The sequence below is a fragment of the Pelecanus crispus genome, chromosome 2, assembly GCF_030463565.1.
Source record: "Pelecanus crispus isolate bPelCri1 chromosome 2, bPelCri1.pri, whole genome shotgun sequence".
Lineage (NCBI taxonomy): Eukaryota > Metazoa > Chordata > Aves > Pelecaniformes > Pelecanidae > Pelecanus > Pelecanus crispus.
In genome coordinates, this window is record NC_134644.1 from 97,218,808 (window position 1) to 97,229,505 (window position 10,698).

Sequence of the window (10,698 nt, forward strand, 5' to 3'; positions counted from 1 at the left end):
TTAAGTGATAGAATGAATATCTGATGGAGGTATCTAGGAAAAGATCTAATTTGGTCAAAAGGACAGGCAAGCATAATGATCTCTGTAGCCATATTCTGAATGAACATGACTGCAGCTAGATGTTTTTGTCATGATTAGAAGAAAGACTATTGCCATAACCAAGATACAAGGGAATGAGAACTTGGAGTTAGCTGTTATAACTGTTGGATGTATAGCCGAGAATATTTTTAGAAATGTTCTAAAATAGTTTTCAAGTACTGGCAATAGTCTGAATGTGAAAACCATGGGAGAGTTCTGAGCTGAGGATGAGGTTTTTGGGTGACAGTCTGAGTAGAGAGGCAGGATGCTGATTCGGTGTACTATGATTCAGAAGGAGGTCACGGTCAGAACTTGAAGGAGAGGAATGACACCTGTTTTGGCACTGTTGAACTTGAGCTTAGAGAAATATTCACAAAGACGTGTTAGAGAAGGCTGAAATTTCAGTTTGGACAGAAAATGGCAGAAGCCAGACAGGAAAGTCTGGTTGATAAATCTGTCAATAATCGACATGGAATTGTTAGCTGAAATTGTAATTGCAAAAGCATCTTGCATCTTCTTATTTGGGGGCAGGAGGAGAAAAGGTCTAGGACAGAGCCTATAAGCCTCCCCAGAAAAAATGGTTAAAGAACAAGAGGGGCTTCCAAAAAGCATGATGAAGCTAGGAGGAGGACCAAAAATCAGCACTGGTTTTGAAGTCATCAAGAAAAAGGAGATTATGTAAAACAACACAGACAGGACAAGAAGGAAAAGAGTGAGCAAGTTCTGGCTCTGAAACTTGACTGGAAAGTCATCATTAGAGATTTTGACCAGAACAGCTGGGGGTGGTGGGGAGAATGTCACTATATCCTTGCCCATGCTGGTAACACTTCACAGGCATCTGTTTTCAGCCACTGTGTAAGACAGAATATTAGGTTAGATGGTCCTCTGGTCTGACCAAGTTCAGATCTTCTTAATTTCAGTGGAGTAAAAGGTGCAGAAACTAGATTAGACACTCTAGGGTGGAAATGGAATACAGGAAATGTTATCAGTGCTTGCAGACAGTACACTCAATGTGTTCAGATATGAAGGGGAAATGTAGGAGGTAACTGGACAGGCAAGGGAAGTCAAGGATGGGAGAGACTGCGGCAGAATTGGCATGGGAACGCGACAGATGGGTTATGCAGAAGAGTAACGAAGGAGGTGAGAATGGGTGTGAGTGAGATCAAGGGATCATAGGGTGGATGCAATTACTGGGAAAACTGGAAGAATTAGAGAAAAATAATTGCAAAATTCCTGTGCCTGTGGGAGTGGTGAGGGAAAGTTGCAGGACATGAAGGAGGCAAAGTGGTGCTATTGGGAGTGTAGAGGTCATACTGGGCCAATTTGCAACTGTTACTCCTTTGCAAATTGTGAACAGGAATAGCACAGCGAAGTGCAATTGAAGTCATCTGTTACTTTTCGTACTTTTTATTAATAACAGTGAAATTATGCATGCAATATAAGGAATCTTATGCACTTATAACTTGCAGTGCTTTGGTCAAACAACCAGAGGTGACCAATTGCTGCAGTGGCCTCAGAATATGTAAAGAAAGCATGATTCCTTCAGTGCTTTCCCGTTCACCCTGGGGGCTGCCAGATGGGTTCCTCTTCCTTCACCCCCACCACAGCAGCAGCAGCCAGATTTCCCTCCACTCAGTCCCCACCTCCCTGGTCACTGAGGGACTGGGTGTGTAATTTGCTTAGTCCTGCTCAGTTTCACTCAGAGCTCAGAAATCCAGGGTATAAAAGGGATTGACAAATGCTCAAAGATGTGTATTATATTTTGCTCTTCCACTGCAAAAAAAATTGGGGGGGGGGGGGGGCGGACTATTTCCCCTAAAATGTCCTAAGTGATTTAGGAAGCCTGTGCCACCGTACATTGGCCTTACTTCAGACAGTCTGAAAATTCCATCCAAAATGGCAATGCAATGGCAGACTAGTCATAGAATCATAGAATCATACAATCGTTTAGGTTGGAAAAGACCTTTAAGATCATCCAGTCCAACCATTAACCTAACATTACCAATTCCACACTAAAACAATTAAACCAATTAAGGGTAGACTAGACTAAACCATGTCCCAAAGTGCCACGTCTGCCCATTTTTTGAACACTTCCAGGGATGGTGACTCCACCACCTCTCTGGGCAGCCTGTTCCAATGCCTGACTACTCTTTCCATGAAGAAATTTTTCCTAATATCCAATCTAAACCTCCCCTGGCACAGCTTGAGGCCATTTCCTCTTGTCCTATTGCTAGCTACTTGGGAGAAGAGACCAACACCCACCTCACTCCAACCTCCTTTCAGGTAGTTGTAGAGAGCGATGAGGTCTCCCCTCAGCCTTCTCTTCTCCAGGCTAAACAACCCCAGTTCCCTCAGCCACTGCTCATAAGGCCTGTGCTCCAGACCCTTCACCAGCCTTGTTGCCCTTCTCTGAACACACTCCAGCACCTCAATGTCTTTCTTGTAGTGAGGGGCCCAAAACTGGACACAGTATTCCAGGTGCGGCCTCACCAGCGCCGAATACAGGGGCACAATCACCTCCCTGCTCCTGCTGGCCACACTATTCCTGATACAAGCCAGGATGCTGTTGGTCTTCTTGGCCACCTGGGCACACTGCTGGCTCATGTTCAGCCAGCTGTCAACCAACACCCCCAGGTCCTTTTCAGCCAGGCAGCTTTCCAGCCACTCTTCCCCAAGCCTGTAGCGTTGCATGGCGTTTTTGTGACCTAATGAGTCCTAATGAGAGCACCTTTATTTGCCACATAGCAGTCAATCAAAACTATGTAAAATCCATTAAGATCTCAACTCACTTGGGGAATACAAATTTCAGTATCGTAGCATAAATGTATCAGATGAACTGGAAGGTGTTTTCACCCAGTAGTACTGGAAATTGAAAATTGACATTTTCCTTCAAAAGCCATACTTAGTTACGTATTACTACAGTAGGAGAGAAATGAGAACCCTAATTGCAGTTCTTTAGAAAGTAAAAGTAGGTTTTTATTATTTTACTTAGTTATACATTTATTCATGAGATATATTACAAGATGTGTATGTTTATGAATCTTTTTACTTCCCCTGCCTTAATGTAGTTAGTAATCTTAAGTTACTTTATTTCTGTAAAGCATTTCTGTTCTTAAATTTTCAAAACATAGCAATGATTCTGATATTTAGTTCTTTCTCTAATTCTTCATGGGGAAAAAAAAAAAAAAAAAGGAGCTGCCAGAATAGCCATAAAGATTTTTTGTTACTTTGTTTGAGTTTGTGTATTTAAATAGTATTCTTAACTTTGTTTCCCTATGCATTTTTCCATGAAATATTACCATTTTCAGACTGAGATCTACTAGGCCAAATTCTTACTTAGTATAGATCAAACTAGCACTTTCACAGCTGGCTAGTTTGCCTTATTGAAGTGTGGAATTTATTTATGTGATGGAATTTGGGAGTAGCAAATTTGAGTTCTGGTTTTGGTTTTTTACTAATAATAACCTGTAGCAGCAACCACAAGAACAACAAAGTGGCAGGAAAAGCTTTTGTAGTAAAGGATTTCTGCATGTATTTGGAATAAAGAAGAAAAAAGATGAAAAATCCCAGATTCTGAAAATGCTGAGGTTCTGAAATAATGGTCAAATTCTCATTTCCTCTCTTATTTCAAAAGCAGGCTATCAGTTGCAACTGAACAATAGTTAGGATGCAGAGCTTGAAGATATAAAATCACAAGACAGGTCCCAGGATTTCCTGGATGTTCACACCAGTCATTAAAACACACACACAAAGAAATATTCCAAGAAGTTAAAAATAACCAAAAAAGCAGAGAAATACATGTGGAATATTGACTGCTTCAGCTGAGTTCAGAGAGCACCATTGTTCTCTGATTAGAAAACTGGGTCATACATGTGGATGTTTATTGTATTAGCTCAGCAGATGTGAGTGATAGTATTTTCTGAACCTCATATGCAACATTCTACATGTTCAGTCTGACATTTTTTTAAAACCCTGAGCCCCACAACTGTTGGAGGTAAGCAAGAAAAATGTTCTCATTTACTATATACCCAATTTTGTCCAATTATGAGCCGAACTTTTCCTCTATGTAAGAATAAGTACTTATTGATTTAAGAAGAAACAGGCACATTGATCCAAAGGGAAAATACACTGTACATGTTGATCAATATTTACCTTGCAGGACAAAACATCCTGATATTCACTTCAAGGCAGCAATATATACATATTGCTGCATGTTTGTGTCATTAAGTCAGGTAACTGGGCTAGATTTCCATCTAACAATATAAACTCTTTTAATGATTATTTTTCTAGTCAAATATTAGTCTCTAAAGGGAAGAAGGAGTTAGAGGACCAGAAAAAGAATAATTGTTCACCTCCCTTGAGGTAAGTAATACTTTTCATTAAACTCAGCTGATGCCTATCAAGACTGATTATATAGTATAAGCAATGAGAATTCCTCCAAATTCCTCCTAAAAGTATTTACCTATACCAAGGTAAAATTGGAAATCTAAGCATACGTGTCTGAAGATATTTACATGCCTAGCTTGTAATTAGTTTGATGTCAATGAACTTGTACAAGAAGGAGCTCTTTCCTTTTAATTTCTGAAGACGGAGTGCATCTGAGTTCCCAGAATACCTTTAAAAATTCTGTGCAATCCAGGTGTCACTGGCTCTTCTCTTGCAGTCCTGCCACAGGGCAGGGGTTTCTTCTTGCTGGAATTCATTGACATAGAGCTAACCATAAATTATACAAAGATAAACTAATTATAGTGTAATGGGGCAGTCATGGTACACATTTTTTTTCTCTGACATTTCTTTTCTGTCCCATAATAGCTCTAACACTGGGTTAATCATTTTTATTTAAATGTTTTCTTTATGGCTAATTTCACCCTAATATCACCCATCTCCATCTTGAGTCTCCTGAGGCACTCGCTATGAAGGACACACCCAGGGAAGGGGCAGGCATGGGACAAAGAGAAGCTGTGACAGGTACGCAGTTAATATCTATTCTTGACATGAACAACTCCATGATAAAAGTGTATAATACATGTTGCTTCAGACCACAATAAATAACATGGCCCTCCCTTCAAATCGCCTTTATTGTCTCCTCCTCCAGAGAATATGCCTGAAAGCTGTGGATCCTTTCTGCATGACTTTGCCCAGGTGGGGCCCTTTCTAAGCCTGCCCATAGCTGAAATTTATGTTTAAATTCTCATCACCTTGTCTCTCAGTCACCTTTCACCTTGTCTCTCACCATTGGCAGAGACAAGCCTATCCTGTCCTGTCCTGTTCATGTCCATTCAAAATGCTGGAAACATCATTGCCTTAGCACATGGTTTGGGAGTTTGTATCTACCCCCGGCTCTCCATCCTCGGTTTAATCTACGATTTACTTACAGTACTTCTGCTGGGAAGCTCTTGTATCCCTGACTGCTCTCCCCAGCCTGCTCATACCCTTAATTGGTTTAGTGGTGGACTTGGTAATGTTAGGTTAATGGTTGGACTGGATGATCCTAAAGGTCTTTTCCAACCTAAGCAATTCTATGATTCTCCTTTCAAATTGGCACTTTCTCTGGTTACTTGTGGGGCTGGGAACAATGCGTCTGTATGTACCATCTTGGCTACCTTATTTTGTCCCTTGAACCTGTTCGTAGCTGTTATCCTTACCAAACTTGATAACAACTACAATGATGTTGTGCTTCAAGCCCTGGCCTATTGATTTGCCTGATAATATCTCACTGTTTCCTTAAGTTCCCTGTGTGTAGCTGTTGGTTATCCATTGTCTGATTAATGTGGCACACTGCCACACATGATGGAGCCCTAGACCCTGAATGGCATCTGCTTGTTTCCAGGTAATGCAAATAATAAAAATAATCTGAAGTACAGCTTTTTAGAAGCCCAGGTTGTAAAAGGCTGTTCACCTGCCAAATGGGCATGCCTGCACCTGGATGAAAGCAAGAGATATGATGTTCCCTACCTATGCTGTGCATCTGCTGGAGTAAACAGTTCTACACTAGGAGTCAGACAGACATGCTGGTATCTTCACGCTAGCATCAATGTGGCTATTTGTCTTTCAGCTCATTGGGTTTACATGGCAAGTTTTTGGTAGGGGGGGGGAGATGCAGGGATGCCTTCTGTGAGCTGCCCCATGTCGGACAGAGCCAGTTACAGCCAGCTCTAAGATGGACCTGCTGCTGGCCAAAGCTGAGCCCATCAGCGATGCTGGTGGCACCTCTGTGGTAACATATTTAAGAAAGGGCAGAAAATGCTGCGCAGCAGCTGTGAGCAAATGTGAGAGAAACAGCCCTGCAGACACCAAGGTCAGTGAAGAAGGAGGGGCAGGAGGTGCTCCAGGTGCTGGAGCAGAGATTTTCGTGCAACCCGTGGAGAAGACCATGGTGAGGCAGGCTGTGCCCCTGCAGCCCATGGAGGACCACAATGGAGCAGATATCCACCTGCAGCCCATGGAGGACCGTATGCCTCAGCAGGTGCTGAAGGAAGCTGCACCTCCATGCTGGATCAGGATCCTGGCAGGAACTGCAGTCTGTGGAGAGGAACCCATGCTGGAGCAGGTTTTCTGGCAGAAAGTGTGACCCCATGGGGGACCCAAGCTGTAGTAGTCCATTCCTGAAAGACTGCAGCCTGTGGGAAGGACCCATGTTGGAGCAGTGCATGAAGGACTGTATCCCATGGGAGGGACCACTCACTGGAGCAGGGGAAGAGTGTAAGGAAGAAGGAGTGGCAGACATTAAGTGTTATGAGCTGACCACAACCCCCATTCCCCATCCTCCTGCACTGTTCAGGGGGAAGGATGTAGAAGAGTCAGGAGTGAAGCTGAGCCTGGGAAGAACAGGAGTAGAGGGAAGGTGGGTTTTGGTTTATTTTTTTTATTTCTCGCTATCCTATTCTGTTATTAATTGACAAAAAATTAAATTAATTTCCCCAAGTTGAGTTGTTTTGCCCATCATGGTAGTTGGTGAGTGACCTCTGTGTCCTTTTCTCAACCCATGAACTTTTTCTTCGTATTTTCTTCCCCTGCCCTGCTGAGGAAGGGGAGTGAGGGAGCAGCTTGGTGGGCACCTGGCAGCCAGCCAAGATTAATCCACCACAAGCTCACAGCTGTCTTGTCATCTAGCCAGCTGAAAAATGAAGGCAGAGAATCTTGAGTCTGCCCTGTAGACATGCCCTTATAATGGATTCTTTTATCACACTTCCTGAAATATTCAAAATGTTTATGGTGTCCTCTGTCCACCCTTGTGAAATAAAGAAGTGTTAACATTGCCGTTTTCTCCATAGAACTATGGTACAAGGAGACTGAATGGTTCACTCAAAACTGCACAGCAAACACTGTCCAAGCCTCTTGCTTGTAAACTGCAGCACTAACCTCCTAACCAGCTTGCTTTATTGCTCTCTTTGTTCTAGAAGAAAGCTCCCCTTTGGATTCCTTAACAGAAACTCTTAACTGCTGTTAAACAAAAAAGGTTTCCAACAAGTGATAGAGATCACAACGGCACTTTGACCACAACGGCACTCTGACCACATACCTGTCATCATTAACTATAAATAAGATAATCCAGAAAGGAGATGTACATTCTCAGCTATATTGAAATACATTGGAACAGGAAGGCACAAAGATAAGGAATATAGTTTACTTAAAATGGGTTTGTTTCTCCAGACTCAGGATATTTGGCACATGTGTGCAGCAAGAATCACAAGTTATAATTCATCACTAACTATATACAGGGATCTTAATGGGCAGTCTCCTGAGCCAGGTGGGGCCTGTAGAAGATGGCAGACCTCAGAGACAGGAGTGTTGTTTTCTAGGGCCAAATAAGTATACTTATTGTAAAGCTGAATTGAATTTTATTAATAAAAATGTTCAGTGAAAGCAAATCTCTCACAGAACAAATACTAGATTCAGTAGAATCTGGATATTCTTGCCACTTTCTGGCAGTTCAGAAATGACATTATATGATTCACGTAATCAAATAAAACAATTGAATGTTGAACCACCGTGCAATGCAAATGTTCAGAAATCTTGACTGAATAATTATCAGTAATAAATTAACTTGGAAAAATCAGGATTTGTTATTGAAGTTTTTGTAAGCAGAGAAGTTGGATCAATCCTTCAAGTATTAACAGTACTATTAGTAGCTTACTCTTTTCGAAAATCAAGGATAACATACTTCTGAACCTTTCTAATCTGACTTCATTAAAGCTTTGTGATTTGAAAAAATAACAAGAGACTTTAAGAGACAGATTTAAAACAAAATGAAAAAGCAAACCTCTATGGCCAATACATTGGTTCATTAACACAACTTTCCATTGCTTCCTGTTTCTTAGTAGAGAGCATTGAAACAACAGCGGACTTGTTTCATTTCACCTTTACCAGACAATCAGACAGATGTCTACTTTCAAGTTTTTTAATCTGTCTATATGAATTTTTAAGGAGTAATGATAGGAGTAGTTGAAGAAGAGGATGAACTACCCATTTGCCAGTCAACTATCATTTTGAATTTCTAATGTCTTCCTTATCTTATCAAGTCAAGATTAAGGCCATACAAAAATGGACCTATAACTTTTTCCTATTTCCAGCTACCTTCTCAGGTAGGATTACTTTTGGCAGTAGTCTCTCAAGAGAAACATTTGTCAGCTCTTACACAACTGGAGAACAATTAGTGGAGAAATGCCTGATTAACGATGTGGATCTTGGAATAGATCCAGTATCTGACTAGGCTCAGGGACATCTTCATCCTTGCCTGGCTAGATCAGGTCCTAACCACTGTGATATTCACCCTGTAGACAGACAGGCATAGCACCTCCATGATATAATATGTGTGCAAAAAAAAAAAAATTAAAAAAAAAATTAAATTCTTTGAACTGCTGATGCAATGGATAGCACGAAGGAATTGTGATAATCCCTTGTAGTTCAGCCTCTTTTGTATACATAGAAAAGTTTAACCTCTCTTTTCCAAAAGGAAAATTACTTGAGAAATTTTGACTGCAGTACAGCTATACTTTATGAATTCACAAGTTTAGAAGGGATCAGTAACAAGACAACTACCATGATAGGACATTTCTCTTTTTAAATTTATACATAGATTTAATGATATCTGAAAAGCAGATGATTGCCTTTTTCTAATCACAGGCTCTTGACATCATCTTGTTCAACTCCCCCTTCTCAAGCAGGGTCAGTCAGAGCTAGTTGTCCAGGACCACGTCCAGCTGGGTTTTGAATATCTCTACAGATGGAGACTCCACAACCTCTCTGGTAAACCTGTTCCAGTGTTTGAACACCCTCACAGTGAGCACCACTGAGGAGAGCATGGCTCCCTCTTCTTCATTCCCCCCCATCAAGTATTTAGACACATTGATAAGATCCCCCCGAGCCTTCTCTTCTCCAGGCTGAATAGTCCCAGCTCTCCCAGCCTTTCCTCATAGGAGAGATGCTCCAGTCCCTTCATCATCTTTGTTGCCCTGTGCTGGTCTCAGCATATTTTCCCTCATGTCTGATCAAAGAGTTCTGAAAACCTTATGGATATGTATTAGTACAGAAATTATTGTGGTCCTGTTCTGAGGCATTTTAAGTAAGAGAAATATCAATTAATTTTAAATCTGTAACTCTGACTAAAGAATTTCTGTTCTCACTTTTAATGTTGGAAATCTAGACTAACTATTGGACTTCAGTAGCTGTCTCCAGATGTAACTGGAAGTTGAATTTTGTGTATATTCTATGTAAAACTAGCTATGAAAGGAAGCATAAACTAGACCTATCATTTCAAATAGCTGAAGCAGCAAAACTTTTTTTCCATAGGCGACAGGGGGCATTTCAGAACAAAGTGCCAGAATTTTGGTTTCAGTTACATTACACTAAATCCTACATGCCATGTTCTTATATGAAGAGTAATTGCTGGGTGGTCTTCAAAGCAAGAAGTGTGGTTCCTGCAACTCTTTAGTTGTATCCTAGCTGAGGCTGCTGTAGCACCCTAGTCTTCCATAGTCAGAACTTTCATATTGTAGAAGGAAATTGTGTCCTTCCCTCGTCCCCCAACACACAGGTATTATTGTGTGTAACCAAGTCCCTGACAGGACTGATTAGCCTGTGATCAAGATCCCATTTTGGTAGATAGGCTAGGTAATTCACATTGCCTGAGGAGAAAGCAAATTTCCTTGGAACAGCTTGTGGTAAAGTGACACCTATTAGCTAGAACCTCTGTGCACTACCTAAACATAACTAGCAATAATTACAGTGCGTCTGCCCTATGAAATGGAGTAGTGGTGTGCCTGGTTCCCATCTCCACTGTACTTGTCCTGCAGACAGACCCACTGGCCAGTTGTTCCACTGACAGGTTCTTCACATTCCCAGAGGCGTCTGAGCGAAAATGCCAGAGATCAGCCTGCAAAACAAGGAGATAACAGGCTGGATGCAAGTGAGGACTCTTGGATTTGTCCTGGGTCCGTGTTTAGCTTTGGTCCAGATGTGACTATGAGCAGCAAGTTCTAGAAGGGATACTTTTCAACCAGTGATATGATACAAAGTATAGGAATGATGGTGTCTGTGGTAGGTCCCTTCCCAAGTGTTTTGTGTATGTGTGCATGTATGTGTGCATGTGTACACCCATAACCAGAGTATTTAATTCTG